At 35.9% G+C, this 17,872-nt stretch overlaps 1 protein-coding gene across 9 annotated transcripts in view; it reads left to right on the top strand.

Annotated features, from left to right (window-relative positions):
• The window catches only part of fat3a (FAT atypical cadherin 3a), a 335,255-nt gene that overhangs the window by 229,795 nt on the left and 87,588 nt on the right, over positions 1–17,872 (top strand). The window lies entirely within an intron of this gene.

The raw sequence follows: 17,872 nt of genomic DNA, 5'->3' as shown, positions 1-17,872 counted from the left end.
AAAAATCAGCAATATAAATTACAGGTCTGTGATAGTGTATAAATTTGTAGTGAAAAAAACAATGTTGACCAAGGTGGGATTGAACCCACGACCTTTGAACTGCAGAGCCGTGTCATTACTGATTGCGGCACCTGAAAAACACAAACATCTGCAATCAGAAATAAAAGAGAATTCTGTTGAAAACACCTGAAAAAGCTGGGATTTGTGCTGAAAAGGGGTGAAAAAACTCAATTCTGCTGAAACGGGGTGAAGAAGAGGTGTTGGACTGTTGAGAAGAGTTAAATAAGTTGAACAGATATGTTTGGGTACAAATATTATGATTTGGTAATAATACTGTGTTTTAGCACAACTCCTGAGATTTGATTGAAATAATATGATTTAGAAGAAATATTATGACTTTGTACAAATACAATGTTTTGGCACAAATACCATGATATGGCAAAAATACTATGATTTAGCAGAAATACTATGATTGAGCAGAAGTACTAAGATGTAGTAAAAGTACTTTGATTTAACAGAAATGCAATTATGGAGGAGTAATACTTTAAAATGGGAAAAATATTGATACACACACAGATACACAGAGCCTAAAGGGAACAGTATTTGTGGCATGGAGTGCTAACAAGAATTTGAGGTCCATATTAGAAAAGCTGCTAAAATCATAAAACTTTGCAGAATTGTAATAAATGATGAATATGAATTACTTGTCTGTGATAGTGTGTTAATTTCTAGGGAAAAAAATTTTTTGACCAAGGTGGAATTGAACCCGTGATGTTTAGGTTGCTGACCGGTGTCATTACCAACTGCGCCACTGGGAAACAGAGCAGTAACTTGTGTCTGTGAAGGTTCTCAGTCAACCAGGTCATCGTAGTCTAAGGAGCTTGGAAAGAAAAGCGTCCGGACTTCTTAAAGTTGCTTGAAGACGTTTCACCTCTCATCCGAGAAGCTTCTTCAGTTCTAAGGTCAAATGGCCGAGAGTCCCAGATTTAAACCCAGTGGGAGTATCCCCCCAAAGAGGGACAAAGGACCCCCTGGTGATCCTCTAATCACATGAGCCAAGGTGTGAAAGCGGGTGTGGGACCTAATAGAGCAGCAGCTTGGAAAACGGGGAGATGAACTGTCAGATTTAGATCGCGGTGAGAGGCGTAAAACGCCGATTTTTGGAGTTACAAAACGTTGTGTAACTCCAAAACTAGGTGGGATAGAAGCACATTCTTGTACTGGGTGAATCAGCGGACTTTGCTGAACTTTGACTGCGATTTTCATAGCTCTTTGTACCTCCGTCGCGGAGGTATGATGAGAGAAGAAACGGCTTCATTTTCAGAGTTTGAAAAGTGAAAGGGAGGACAGATTTCCACCCCTCAAACAAACGTAATTTATGGCTTAACAGTAAGATGACTGTAAAAACTGCTCTATGATTTACATGAAATACTTTGATTCAGAAGAAATTCTATAATCTAGCAAAAACCACTACAGCATAGCAGAAATGATATCACTGAGCAGAATTACTAGGATTTAGCACAAACACTATGATTTGGCTCAAAAATCTTTATTTTGCAGTTATATTATGATTTGGCAGAAATACTATGACCAGTAATAATATAACAGTACATAATACTGTTATTTTGTGGAAATACAATGCTTTATCACAAATACCATGATATGGCAAAAATACTATGATTCAGCAGAAATACTATGATTGAGCAGAAATACTAAGATGTAGTAAAAGTACTTTGATTTAGCACAAATACTATTAAGCAGGAGTAATACTTTAACATGGGAGAAATATTGATACACACACACATACACAGAGAGCAAAGTGTGCAGGGGCTGTTGAGAGTCTGGGCTTGGCATATCTAGGTCAGCTAAATTGGCTGCACCTGCTGTAATCAGCCCTTACACACACAGACACAGAGGGAGCTATGGGTTTTCTTCAGTGTATTTCTCACATTCAGGATTCCTCTCGAACAAATGGCCATAATTTGCTAACCGTAGGAGATAGAACGGTCATTCTGACACCGTTTTGTTCAGAAGAGATGGGGGAATCTGCAGGTCTTCATAATTCAGAGATAAAATATAAATTATTAAAGATATATGACTTGTAATACACTGTAACTGAGTAGAGGCAAAGCAAAACTGCCTTGACTTGCCCTCAAACAACATTTTGTAACTCTAAATCTATATGGAGCATCAAAATCATTCTTTCACCGTAAGAAACAGCAGGCTTTGGTGAACAGTCATGGAAATTTTCAGGTCTATGTGGAAATCCATCAAAAAGATATGACGAGAGAAAAAAGTGCCTCATTTCCAGAGTTAGAAATCTGAAGAAATCTGAGCGACTGACAAATTTCCTATCCTCAAACAAGTGTAATTCATGGCCAAACGGTAATAGGTGAGGAAAAAATTCTTGAATTGTGAGAATCAGGGATGTCTGAAGATATATTGGCACAAGCGTCATGTCTCAACTTTGTTTCATTAAGGAGATATGACGATTTGAAAATGCCTCTCATTAGAGAATTCCAGCGCTGATTTTGAAGAAACTCTCCATTGAGTTTCTATAGAGAGTTTTCAAACTTTGTGTTACTCTGAGGAGATTTGCAAAACATCTATAAGTCCCACAACAATGATAGTGACATTTTCTGAAAGCCAGCAAAGATTCCTACGTTTTGATGTATAATTTGTGGGGGTTGAGTGGAAATTGAGCGAGTGGCAAGAAGTTGTTCAGACATGAAGAGAAAATTCAGAAAGGACGAGTGTACACTCTGAGTTAATTGCATAGCAACCATAACAACGCATGTATTTTCTGAAAAATCACAATTTTGCAAATGAAAACATAAAGAGGTATAAGATTAAAACGGTAGAAGATCTGAAAAAGCTGAATCATACAGGAATAGCCCAATAATCTGAGAACATTTTAAAGTTTGAATGGAGTTTCTAGGTGAAAGTATGAGGAAGTAGTTAAGTTTCAAAAACAAGCAAGTTTTAGCAGAATTTCTGAAGATTTCCATTCATTTCAATGGGACAAATTAAAGGAAAAAAGTGTAATATTTTAAAAAGTATAATAGTAATAAACACCAAAAGATATTGCGCACATTAGCAGAAAGAGCAGAACAGTTTAGAGTTTGAATGGAGAAAATCGGCTGAAAACTGAGGAAGTAGTTCCACGGCAAAAAACGTACGGAAGCAACTTGAAGAATAACTAGAAAAAGTTTGCATTTCCTGCGAAAATGCTGTGTGGATGCCGGAACGCTGAAGCTGTCTGCTGAAAATGACTGAAAAAGATGAAAAGCTGCAAATATTGTATGGCAGTAAAGAAACTGAAAAATTCTGCTGAAAACAAGTGAAAAAACAGAAACTTTTGCTGAAAAGAGGTGAAAAGGCAAAGATTCTGCTTAAAAGGAGTACAGAAGTTCAAATTTGTACTGAAAAGAGGTGAAAGGGTTTCATCCGAAATGAGCAGAAGATACTGAGATTTGTATTAATAAGAGGTTAAAGGCTGAAAATTCTGCTTAAAATAGGTGAATCAGCAGAATTTCTACTGAAAAGAGATAAAGAAGTAGAATGTTGCACTGAAAACAGGTGAATCAGCAGAATGTCTGCTAAAAAAGACATTTCTGTTGGAAACACCTGAAAAAGCTGGGATTTGTGCTGAAAAGGGGTGAAGAAGAGGTGTTGGGCTGTTGAGAAGAGTTAAATAAGTTGAACTGATATGTTTGGGTACAAATACTATGATTTGACAGGAATACTATTATTTAGTAGAAATACTATGATTTACCAGAAGTACAATGTTTCTGCAAAAATACTATGATTTTGCAGAAATACTATGCCTTAGTAGTAATACTATAACATCACAGATATATGATGATTTTGCAGACATTTTGGTTTTACACAAATACTATAATGTGGCAGAAATACTGTGTTTTAGCACAAATACTATGATTTGCTATAAATACTATGATTTGGCACATATACTATATTCAGCACATATACTATAACAAAACAGAAAGTCTACGACTTAGTAGTAATACTATAACATAATAGATATACTATGATATGCAGACAGTCTATGTTTTTGCACAACTAGCACAATATGGCAGAAATACTATGATTTGGCACAAGTACTATGATTTAGTACAAATACGATGATTTGGCAATAATACTGGGTTTTAGCACAAGTACTGAGATTTGGGTGAAATACTATTATTTAGAAGAAATACTATGACTTCGTTCAAATACAATGTTTTGGTTCGAATAATATGATTTACAAAAAATACTATGATTTGGCACAAGTACCATGATTTAGTACAAATACTACGATTTCGCTCAAATACTATGAAATTGCAGTAATACTATGATTTTGAAGGAATACTGTGATTTGGTAGAAATACTATGCCTTAGTAGTAATACTATAACATAGCAGATATACTGTGATTTTGCAGACATTGTATGTTTTTGCACAAATACAACGATTTGGCTCAAATACTATGAAATTGTAGTAATAATATGATTTTGAAGGAATACTGTGATTTGGTAGAAATACTATGCCTTAGTAGTAATACTATAACATAGCAGATATAATGTGATTTCTGCAGACATACTATGTTTTTGCAGGAATACTACAATTTCGCTCAAATACTATGAAATTGCAGTAATACTATGATTTTGAAGGAATACTATGATTTGGTAGAAATACTATGCCTTAGTAGTAATACTATAACATAACAGATATACTGTGATTTTGCAGAGATAGCATGTTTTTGCACAAATACTACGATTTCGCTCAAATACTATGAAATTGCAGTAATACTATGATGTTGAAAGAATACTATGATTTGGTAGAAATACTATGCCTTAGTAGTAATACTGTAACATAACAGATATACTGTGATTTTGCAGACATAGTATGTTTTTGCACAAATACTACGATTTCGCTCAAATACTATGAAATTGCAGTAATACTATGAGTTTGAAGGAATACTATGATTTGGTAGAAATACTATGCCTTAGTAGTAATACTATAACATAAGAGATATACTGTGATTTGCAGACATAGTATGTTTTTGCACAAATACTACAATTTGGCAAGAAATACTATGTTTGGGCACAAATACTGTGATTTGCTATAAATACTATGATTTGGCACATATACTATAATCAGCAGATATACTATAACATAACAGAAATTCTACGACTTAGTAGTAATACTATAACATAACAGAAATTTTAATTGGGCACAAATAACATGATCTGGCACAAATACCATGATTTGGCAAAAAAATACAATGATTTGGCACAAATACAATCATATGGCAGAAATACTATGATTGGGTACAAATACTGTGATTTGGCACAAGTACTATGACTTAGTACAAATACTATGATTTGGCACAAATACTATGATTTAGCAGAAATACTATGTTTTAACATAAATAATATCTTTTGACAGAAATATCTGCTAAAAGGTACTATTTCTGCTTTTTAGCAGAAATACTGCAATTTTGCATAAATACTATGATTTGGGATAAATACTATGAATTGGCAGATATACTATATTCAGCACATATACTATAACATAACAGAAATACCTCCACCTACTAGTAATACTATAACATATCAGAAATGTCATGATTTGACACAAAAACCATGATTTGGCAAAAATACTATGATTACCCAGAATTACTATGATTGAGCAGGAGTACTAAGATGTAGTAGAAGTACTTTGATTTAGCACAAATTCTATTATAGAGGAGTAATACTTTAACATGGGAGAAATATTGATACACACACATATACACAGAGCCTAAAGGGAGCAGTGGCTGTTAAGAGTCTGGGCTTGGTATATCTAGGTCAGCTAAATTGGCTGCACCTGCTGTAATCAGCCCTTACACACACAGACACAGAGAGAAGTATGAGTCTTCTTCAGTGTATTTCTCACATTCAGGACTCCCCTCGAACAAATGGCCATAATTTCCTAACCGTAGGGGCTACAATGCTCATTCTGACACCGTTTTGTTCAGAAGAGATGGGGGAATCTGCAGGTCTTCATAATTCAGAGATAAAACATAAAGTATTGAAGATATATGACTTGTAATACACTGTAACTGAGTAGAGACAAAGCAAAACTGCCTTGACTTGCCCTCAAACAACGTTTTGTAACTCTAAATCTATATGGAGCATCAAAATCATTCTTTCACCGTACGAAACAGCAGGCTTTGGCGAACAGTCATGGAAATTTTCAGGTATGTGTGGAAATCCATCAAAAAGATATGATGAGAGAAAAAAGTGCCGCATTTCCAGAGTTTGAAATCTGAACAGATCTGAGCGAATGATGAATTTCCTACCCTCAAACAAGTGTAACTCATCTCAGAACGGTAATAGGTGAGAAATAACTTCTTGAATTGTGAGCATCAGGAGTGTCTGAAGATATATTTGCACAAGCCTCATGTCTCAACTTTGTTTCGTTAAGCAGATATGACAATTTGAAAATGCCTCTCATTAGAGAATTCCAGCGCTGATTTTGAAGAAACTCTCCATTGAGCTTCTATGGAGAGTTTTGAGACTTTGTGTTACTCTGAGGAGATTTGCAAAAAATCTATAAATCCCACAACAATGATAGTGACATTTTCTGAAAGCCAGCAAGAATACCTACGTTTTGATGTATAATTTGTGGGGGTTGAGTGGAAATTGAGCGAGTAGTAAGAAGTTGTTCAGACATGAAGAGAAAATTCAGAAAGGACAAGTGCACACTCTGAGTTAATTGCATAGCAACCATAACAACGCATGTATTTTCTGAAAAATCCCAATTTTGCAACTGAAAACTTAAAGAGGTATAAAATTAAAACGGTAGAAGATCTGAAAAAGCTGAATCATACAGGAATAGCCCAATAATCTGAGAACATTTTAAAGCTTGAATGGAGTTTCTAGGTGAAAGTATGAGGAAGTAGTTAAGTTTCAAAAACAAGCAAGTTTTAGCAGAATTTCTGAAGAATTTTAGAACTTTCCCATTCATTCCAATGGGACAAAAAATTGCATAAAAAGCTTAATATTTTAAAAAGTATAATAGTTAAAAGTACAAAAAGATATAGCACAAATGAGCACAAATAGCTGAATATTGTGAAATTTGAACTGAGAAAATAGCACAAAAACTGCAGAAGTAGTTAAGCGGCGAAGAACGGAGCAACTTGAAGAATAAAGTATAAAGAATAAAGAGAAACAGGAACTCAATAGTGTGGAAGCCCTTTTAGGGCATCCACACAACTAGAAAAATTTGCATTTCCTGCGAAAATGCTGTGTGGATGCCTTAACGCTGAAGCTGTCTGCTGGAAAGCTGAAAAAGATGAAAAGTTGCAAAAAGTTGTATGTTGGTGAAAAAAAACATTGCCCTGAGCAGGATTCGAACCTGGCCCTCCTGGTCTCAAGGCAGCTACTCATCTCACTGAGCTAAACTCACTCTGACCAAGAAGAGGTGGAGAGACGGACAACTCTGCTGAAATGAGCAGAAGCTGCTGAGAATTGTGCTGATAAGAGGAGAAAAGGCTGAAAATTTTGCAGAAAAGAGGTGAATCAGCAGAATTTCTGCTGAAAAGAGGCGAAGAAGCAAAAAGTTGCACTGAAAAGAGATGAATCAGCAGAATTTCTGCTCAAAAGAGTTTTTCCTGAAAACAGCTGAGACTTGTGCTAATAAGAGGTGAAAAGGCAGAAAATTTTGCAGAAGAGGTGAATAAGCAGAATTTGGGCTGAAAAGAGGTGAAAATTCTGCTGAAAAGAGTTTAATCAGCAGAATTTCTGCTGAAAAGAGTTCTGCAGAACTCTTTTCAGAATTCTGCAGAAAAGAGGTTTTTGCTGAAAACAGCAGAAAAAGCTGGGATTTGTGCTGAAAAGTGGTGAAAAAACTGAAAATTTTGCTGAAAAGGGGTGGAAAAGGTGAAATTGAGTTAAAAAAATTTAACTGTTAACTGAAAGAAATGTTGCCATAAGCGGGATTTGAACCCGGGCCTCCCAGTCTGAGAACGGCTGCTCATCTCACTGAGCTAAAACACAGCTCAGCCCGGCAAGGAAAACTAGTGACCCCACTGATAATGTGTTCCATTTATTTCAATGGGCAACAATATTGCAAAAAAAATTCAATATCTCAAAAAGTATAGAAGTTATGAGCACCAAAAGATATAGCACACATTAGCAGAAAGAGCAGAATTTTTTAAAGTTTGAACTGAGAAAATCGGCTGAAAATGAGGGAGTAGTTAAGCGGCAAAGAAAGTGGCAACTTGAAGAATAAAGTATAAAGAATAAAGAGAAACAGGAAAACAATAGTGTGGATGCCTTGAGGCATCCACACAACTAGAAAAAATTGCATTTCCTGCGAAAATGCTGTGTGAATGCCTTAACGCCGAAGCTGTCTGCTGAAAATAGCTGAAAAAGACGAAAAGTTGCAAAAAATTGTATGGCGGTGAAGAACTGAAAATTCTGCTGAAAAGAGGTGAAGAAGTACAAATTTTTGCTGAAAAGTGGTGAAAAGCCAAATGTTCTACTGAAAAGGGGTAAAGACGGAGAAATTTCAGCTGAAAAGTGGTAAAAAGAAATTTTGCCATGAGCAGGATTTGAACCTGGCCTTCCTGGTCTCAAGGCAGCTACTCATCTCGCTGAGCTAAACTCATTTTCTCAAGAAAGAGGTGGATAGACTGACAATTCTCCTGAATATAGCAGAAGCTGCTGAAAATTGTGCTGATGAGAGGCGAAAAGAATGAAAATTTTGCAGAAAAGAGGTGAATCAGCAGAATTTCTGCAGAAAAGAGGCAAAGAAGCAGAACGTTGCGCTGAAAAGAGGTGAATCAGCAGAGTTTCTGCTGAAAAGAGTTTTTTTTTTCTGAAAACAGCCAAAAAAGCTGGAATTTGTGCTGAAAAGGGGTGAAAAAAATGAAAATTTTGCTGAAAAGGGGTGAAGAAGCTAAAGTATACCAAATCAAAGTATTTGTGCCAAAACATAGTATTTCTGCCATATTGTGGTATTTGTGCCACAAAAGTTACTACATTACAACATGAATACGGATTAAAGATGAAAGAAACTGGCAACAAATTCCTCCACTACAAACCATACTGATACCACTTCTTTGCAGTGTTCATGTTTACTAAGGCACTACCCAAAAAGCGCCACAAGAGGGCACTCCAACACAAGAGATGACCTATGTACACTGATGCACTTAGTAACAGTTAGCCTCCTACTTAGCCACTACGTAATACAGCGATATTACAGTGTACAAATTCACATAAATTTGCAGGGGGAACAAACAAAGCAGGAACAAGCCCAAAACAATCAAATAACTGGGCTGCCATAGCTATCGCTAACTAGCACATATACTAAAGGTAACTAAAACCAATACACACAAGTAGCAGGGTAAACATCTTAAGCATGGAACATTAACTCACGTTTATGTGACACACACCATCCCCAACAAATACAGGATGGGCTATTTGCTCCCCTTCCCAGCAGCTCTCTCCTCAATCGTTAGCCCAGGAACGAAGGAAGACCATCTAGCTCAGAAGTCCCATGAATTCCCTCACTGCTCAGAGGCTGCTGGGTAATGTAGCTCACAATAACACAGGTTTTTCTACAAGCACAAATACTATAACATAGCAGAAATACTGCGATTTTGTTGAAATACTATGCTTTAGGAAAAATACTATGATTTGGCAGAAATACTATGTTACGACATATACTATGATTTGGCTCAAATACTATGATAAAGCAGCAATACTATGTTTTCGTACAAATGCTGCGCTTAGGCACAAATATTATGATTTGGCAGACACTATGATTTAGCAGAGATAATATGATTTGGCAGAAATACTAAACTTTGGCACAAATACTATAATTGAGTGCAAGTACTTTAAGATAACAGAAATACTATGATTTAACAGAAATACAATGTTTTTGCAGAAACACTGTAATTTCACTCAAATACTATGAAATAGCAGTAATACTATGATTTGGCAGAAATACTATGTTTCAGTTGAAATACTATGACAAAGCAGAAATACTATGACTTAGAAGTAATACTATAACAAAAGGGATTCCTCAAAATACTATGAAATTGCAGTAATTCTATGATTTGGCAGAAATACTGTACTTCGTACAAATACAATGCTTTGGTACAAATACTATATTTTGATTTGAATACTATGATTTGCAAAAAATACTATGATTTGGCACGAGTAGTATGATTTAGTACAAATACTACGAATTGGCAGAAATACTATGCCTTAGTAGTAATACTATAACATAACACATATACTATGATTTTGCAGACATTCTATGTCTTTGCACAAATACTACAATTTGGCAGAAATACTATGTTTTAGCACAAATACCATGGTTTGCTATAAATACTATGATTTGGCACATATACGGTATTCAGCAGATATGCTTTAAATAAATAGAGAGTCTACAACTTAGTAGTAATACTATAACATAATAGATATACTATGATTTTGCAGACAGTCTATGTTTTTGCACAACTAGCACAATGTGGCAGAAATACTATGATTTGGCACAAGTACTATGATTTAGTAGAAATACTCTTATTGGCAGAAATACTATGTTTCAGTACAAATACTATGATTTGGCAATAATACTGCGTTTCAGCACAACTACTGAGATTTGATTGAAATACTATGATTTAGAAGAAATACTATGACTTCGTAAAAATACTATGTTTTGGTTCGAATACTATGATTTGCAAAAACTACTATGATTTGGCACAAGTACCATGATTTAGAACAAATACTAAGAATTGGCAGAAATACTGTGACTTAGTACTAATACTTTAACATAACAGATATACTGTGATTTAGCAGACATAGTATGTTTTTGCACAAATACTACGATGTTGCTCAAATACTATGAAATTGCAGTAATACTATGATTTTGAAGGAATACTTTGATTTGGTAGAAATACTATGCCTTAGTAGTAATACTATAACATAACAGATATACTTTGATTTTGCAGACATAGTATGTTTTTGCACAAATACTACGATTTCGCTCAAATACCATGAAATTGCAGTAATACTATGATTTGGCAGAAATACTGTACTTCGTACAAATACAATGCTTTGGTACAAATACTATATTTTGATTTGAATACTATGATTTGCAAAAAATACTATGATTTGGCACGAGTAGTATGATTTAGTACAAATACTACGAATTGGCAGAAATACTATGCCTTAGTAGTAATACTATAACATAACACATATACTATGATTTTGCAGACATTCTATGTCTTTGCACAAATACTACAATTTGGCAGAAATACTATGTTTTAGCACAAATACCATGGTTTGCTATAAATACTATGATTTGGCACATATACGGTATTCAGCAGATATGCTTTAAATAAATAGAGAGTCTACAACTTAGTAGTAATACTATAACATAATAGATATACTATGATTTTGCAGACAGTCTATGTTTTTGCACAACTAGCACAATGTGGCAGAAATACTATGATTTGGCACAAGTACTATGATTTAGTAGAAATACTCTTATTGGCAGAAATACTATGTTTCAGTACAAATACTATGATTTGGCAATAATACTGCGTTTCAGCACAACTACTGAGATTTGATTGAAATACTATGATTTAGAAGAAATACTATGACTTCGTAAAAATACTATGTTTTGGTTCGAATACTATGATTTGCAAAAACTACTATGATTTGGCACAAGTACCATGATTTAGAACAAATACTAAGAATTGGCAGAAATACTGTGACTTAGTACTAATACTTTAACATAACAGATATACTGTGATTTAGCAGACATAGTATGTTTTTGCACAAATACTACGATGTTGCTCAAATACTATGAAATTGCAGTAATACTATGATTTTGAAGGAATACTTTGATTTGGTAGAAATACTATGCCTTAGTAGTAATACTATAACATAACAGATATACTTTGATTTTGCAGACATAGTATGTTTTTGCACAAATACTACGATTTCGCTCAAATACCATGAAATTGCAGTAATACTATGATTTTGAAGGAATACTTTGATTTGGTAGAAATGCTATGCCTTAGTAGTAATACTATAACATAACAGATATACTTTGATTTTGCAGACATAGTATGTTTTTGCACAAATACTACGATTTCGCTCAAATACCATGAAATTGCAGTAATACTATGATTTTGAAGGAATACTATAATTTGGTAGAAATACTATGCCTTAGTAGTAATACTATAACATAACAGATATACTGTGATTTTGCAGACATAGTATGTTTTTGCACAAATACTACGATTTTGCTCAAATACTATGAAATTGCAGTAATACTGTGATTGTGAAGGAATACTATGATTTGGTAGAAATACTATGCCTTAGTAGTAATACTATAACATAACAGAAGTTTTAATTGGGCACAAATAACATGATTTGGCAAAAAAATACTATGATATGGCAGAAATACTACGATATGGCAGAAATACTATGATTGGGTAAAAATACTATAATCGGGCAGAAATACTATGTTTCAGTACAAATACTATGATTTGACAGGAATACAATGATTTAGCAGAAATACTATGTTTTAACATAAATAATATCTTTTGACAGAAATTTCTGCTAAAAGGTACTATTTCTACTTTTTAGCAGAAATACTGTAATTTTGCATAAATACTATGATTTGGGATAAATACTATGATTTGGCAGATATACTATATTCAGCAAATATACTATAACATAACAGACATTCCTCCACTTAGTAGTAATACTATAACATAAAATAAATATTATGGTTTTGCCCCAAAACCATGATTTGGCACAAATACCATGATTTTTCAAAAATACTATGATTTAGCAGAAATACTATGATTGAGCAGAAGTACTAAGATGTAGTAGAAGTACTTTGATTTAGCACAAATACTATTATGGAGGAGTAATACTTTAACATGGGAGAAATATTAATACACACACACACATACACAGAGAGCAAAGGGAGCAGTGGCTGTTAAGAGTCTGGGCTTGGTATATCTAGGTCAGCTAAATTGGCTGCACCTGCTGTAATCAGCACTTACACACACAGACACAGAGAGAGCTATGGGTTTTCTTCAGTGTATTTCTCACATTCAGGATTCCCCTCGAACAAATGGCCATAATTTCCTAACCGTAGGAGCTAGAACGCTCATTCTGACACCGTTTTGTTCAGAAGAGATGGGGGAATCTGCAGGTCTTCATAATTCAGAGATAAAATATAAATTATTGAAGTTATATGACTTGTAATACACTGTAACTGAGTAGAAGCAAAGCAAAATTGCCTTGACTTGCCCTCAAACAACGTTTTGTAACTCTAAATCTATATGGAGCATCAAAATCATTCTTTCACCGTAAGAAACAGCAGGCTTTGGTGAACAGTCATGGAAATTGTCAGGTCTCTGTTGAAATCCATCAAAAAGATATGACGAGAGAAAAAAGTGCCTCATTTCCAGAGTTTGAAATCTGAAGAAATCTGAGCGAGAGACAAATTTCCTATCCTCAAACAAGTGTAATTCATGGCCAAACGGTAATAGGTGAGGAAAAAATTCTTGAATTGTGAGCATCAGGGATGTCTGAAGATATATTGGCACAAGCGTCATGTCTCAACTTTGTTTCATTAAGGAGATATGACGATTTGAAAATGCCTGTCATTAGAGAAATCCAGCGCTGATTTTGAACAAACTCTCCATTGACTTTCTATGGAGCGTTTTAAGACCTTGTGTTGCTCTGAGGAGATTTGCAAAAATTCTATAAATCCCACAACAATGATAGTGACATTTTCTGAAAGCCAGCAAAGATTCCTACGTTTTGATGTATAATTTGTGGGGGTTGAGTGGAAATTGAGCGAGTAGCAAGAAGTTGTTCAGACATGAAGAGAAAATTCAGAACGGACCAGCCCTCACTCTGAGTTAATTGCATAGCAATGATAACAACGCATGTATTTTCTAAGAAATCACAATTTTGGAACTGAAAACTTAAAGAGGTATAAGATTAAAACGGTAGAAGATCTGAAAAAGCTGAATCATACAGGAATAGCCCAATAATCTGAGAACATTTTAAAGTTTGAATGGAGTTTCTAGGTGAAAGTATGAGGAAGTAGTTAAGTTTCAAAAACAAGCAAATTTTAGCAGAATTGTGGAAGTTTTCCATTCATTTCAATGGGACAAAAAAAAGGAAAAAAGTGTAATATTTTAAAAAGTATAATAGTAATAAACACCAAAAGTCATAGCAGTCGTTAGCAGAAAGAGCAGAACAGTTTAGAGTTTGAACGGAGAGAATCGGCTGAAAACTGAGGGAGTAGTTAATCGGCGAAATACGGAGCAACTAGAAGAATAAAGTATAAAGAATAAAGAGAAACAGGAACTCAATAGTGTGGAAGCCCTTTGAGGGCATCCACACAAAAAGAGAAACAGGATCTCAATAGTGTGGAAGCCCTTTTAGGGCATCCACACAATAATAAAGAAGAAAGAGAAACAGGATCTCAATAGTGTGGAAGCCCTTTTAGGGCATCCACACAATAAAGAGAAACAGGAAAACAATAGTGTGGATCATCCACACAATAATAAATCCGACGAATAGTAATAAGTGTGCCTCTTGGCATAGGCACACTTAATTATTTACTACCAAAATCACATAATGTTATGTTTTTCACCCAAAAAATTACATCTTCAGTGCACCCCAAAAGGTTGATTCTATTCATCTGGACGTTGCATTTTCAGTGGGAGAAATGTTTTGTCACTCATCCAAGTGGCTTCTTCAGTCTCAGCTAACTGCAGGTTTCTCCAACCTTATAAACAGTACATTGCATAATGATTGAAACTAGCCCACTGAAGGAACAATGGGCTGGGAGGTCAGTTCCTTGATCTTTAATATGCAAATTCTCATGACTATTGATGAACAACTACTGACCAACGCCCATTGATCAAAGACCACTGATCAATGGCCATGAGTACCATTCACAGAAAGTTGGGGAAATGGCTGCAATTACAGCATTGTAAGATGGTGAAAAATCTACCCTCAGGCCCCCTCCACATTTCAGCGATGGTCTTTGCCTTTTCACGTAAATGCCCCCCTTGACTCCCTGCTCAAACCAGCGTTCCTCCCTGTTCAGGATGTGTACATCCTCATCATTGAAAGAGTGTCCACTGGCCTGTAGGTGCAAATAGTGTGCGGAGTCCTGGCCTGACGAGGAAGCTCTTCTGTGTTGTGCCATCTGCTTCACTAGAGGTTTTTTGGTTTCGCCGATGTATAAATCATGGCAATCCTCCTGGCACTTAACAACGTACACTATATTACTCTGTTTGTGTCGGGGGACCCGATCCTTGGGGTGGACCAATTTTTGGCGCAGTGTGTTTTGGGGTTTAAAAATCACAGAGGTGCTGTGTTTAGAAAAAATGTGTTTCAGCTGTTCCGATACTCCTGACACGTACGGGATCACTACCGGTTTTTCGTTTTGGCAGCAGTTGTCCTTCTCTCTTGGATTGGCTGGAGCTTTCTTTAGGTGACTTCCCAGCTTTGACAAATGTCCAGCTGTCCAGTAGTTGTTGATCAGTGGTCATGAGAATTTGCATATTAATGATCAAGGAACTGACCTCCCAGCCCATTGTTGCGTGGGCTAGTTTCAGTCATTATGCAATGTACTGTTTATAAGGTTGGGGCAACCAGCAGTCAGCTGAGACTGAAGAAGTCACTTGGATGAGTGACGAAATGTTTTTCCCACTGAAAATGCTACGTCCAGATAAACAGAATCAGCCTTTTGGGGTTTACTTACCTGGATGATTGAGCGAGCATCAAGACATCTTCAATGCACCACAATGGTAGCCTGATACCAGACAGAATTGTCACATAATATTAAACAGAAGCTGTCAACTCAGCTGTATAGAGTGGGGAATTATAATGAAGCAGTTCATTTTAAATTGTAGATTTAAGCTGTTCTTCATATTTTGAGCCACCAGATGCCACAAAAGAGGACTGTGGTGAAAAGCTTTGAGTAATGAACCCTTTTTTCAATATAGGCTTCAATGCTCCAGAAAGCTTCATTGGGCCATTAATACTAACTGGGGTGAACTAAAGGTGAGCCATTTATAATGGCCGATGGCAAAGTACACATAGGTGAAGCATAAAGTTCCAAATAAAACAAAAAGCAGCAGATGGCTGCCCCTCCCTGAGGCTGGCTCTGCTGGGGGTTTCTTCCTGTTAAAAGGGAGTCTTTCCTTCCCACTCTCACCAAAGTGCTTGTCCATAGGGGTATTCTGATTGTATTATATAACTGTATAACTGTATTAATGTAAGATCCTTTTCCTTGCCATATAAAGCACCTTGAGGTGTCTGTTGTTGTGATTTGGCACTATATAAATTGAATTAATTCGATAAATAAACAATAACAACAAAAAACTAGAAAACTCGAATGATACTCCTCCCTTTCCCCCCCTGCACAGATTCAGCTACTCTGTCCCATCTGTTTCTTTGTCATACCTGCATCTCTCCATTCCTTCCCCCCCCACTGGTCTTTTGCTTAGCCTCTTCATACCTACATTCACCCATTCACCACCGGCTTGATATTGTTCTTACTTTACTGTTTTTACTCTATTTTTCATTCTCATTTAACCCCTTCTTGGGGTAAAAGAGACAATATACAACAAGCAAACAAAGCTGAGGGTTATTCAATACACATCATAATTATTAAAAATAAGAATTAAATAAATACATCTGTCAACAAATTATGAGCATTTAATATAATACTAATGAATACTGTTCACCTTTCTCTACATGTTCACTGTCAGTCCATCCCCTTCATCTTTTTCTCTCTTTTGATTGCACTTTGATTGTTATTTGTCATTTCTTATATTTTAATCTGGCTGTTTGCAGAATGGAGGGATGGCCTGAGGGCTAGCAAACCTTCCTTAGAATCCAGCCACTCTGCCAGTCTTTTTGCCACCGAGGCAAGAGAATCTGACAGCAGTGCCACTACCATCTCCCTCACTCTCCCCAGACTGAGTGAGATCTTCCTTCTGATGTAACATCAATAATTTTGATTACACTATTTATCTCTTTGTGGTAAAATAGTTAAATAGTTTAAAGGAGACTAGATAACTCTTCCTCTAACACTTCATTCTTGATGAAAGGTGGAGCAGAATGGTGACTAAATAGGATTAACCAGAGAGAGAACAGGAGTGAGGGTGTCTTTAATCACTCCACCACTGTCAACAACTTGATACAATTTATGCTGTCCAGAAACATCGCCACTGCATTAGTCATTCGGGAGATTGATTCCATACCTCCATACCCAACCAACTCACCCACAGGCACGTTATAATCCCCCACTGAGCAGCTGACAGCTAGAACCAGCTTCATGGCATGATTGCAAGTCAGCTGTCCCAACACCCTAGTCCACCAACTTCACAAAGCAAACAAAAACTAGGAAAAATAGCCAAAAACAAAAATAGATGAGAAATTTTTGCAATAACACACTCAAACTGCAGCACACTCTAAGCGAAAGGGAGGGGTACTACCAGCATGGAAAGTGTTTTTGCTTGTTGCTTTAGTGTGTTTCTGTGATTTTTTGCTTCACATTGGCATTTTATAGCATATGCTGTATATTATATATTATTATATGTAATCTGTGGTGTATAGGAGTTTGTGATGTGTGTTTGTGTGTGATGGAAGAGCTTAAACCTGTCAGCAGCCATCCTTTCCTCCTCTGCACTATCACAAACTCCTAGGCAATGGTCTCTAGTCACGTTCTCTTCCCTTATCCCAACACTGCACTGGTTAATTTACTGATTAAGATTGTACAAAAAACCCCAAAAAAACAATTCATGCATTTCAGGACTCAGTA

The sequence above is a fragment of the Pelmatolapia mariae genome, linkage group LG14 (assembly GCF_036321145.2).
Source record: "Pelmatolapia mariae isolate MD_Pm_ZW linkage group LG14, Pm_UMD_F_2, whole genome shotgun sequence".
NCBI classification, from domain to species: Eukaryota; Metazoa; Chordata; class Actinopteri; order Cichliformes; family Cichlidae; genus Pelmatolapia; species Pelmatolapia mariae.
This window is presented reverse-complemented; position numbering and strand designations above follow the sequence as displayed.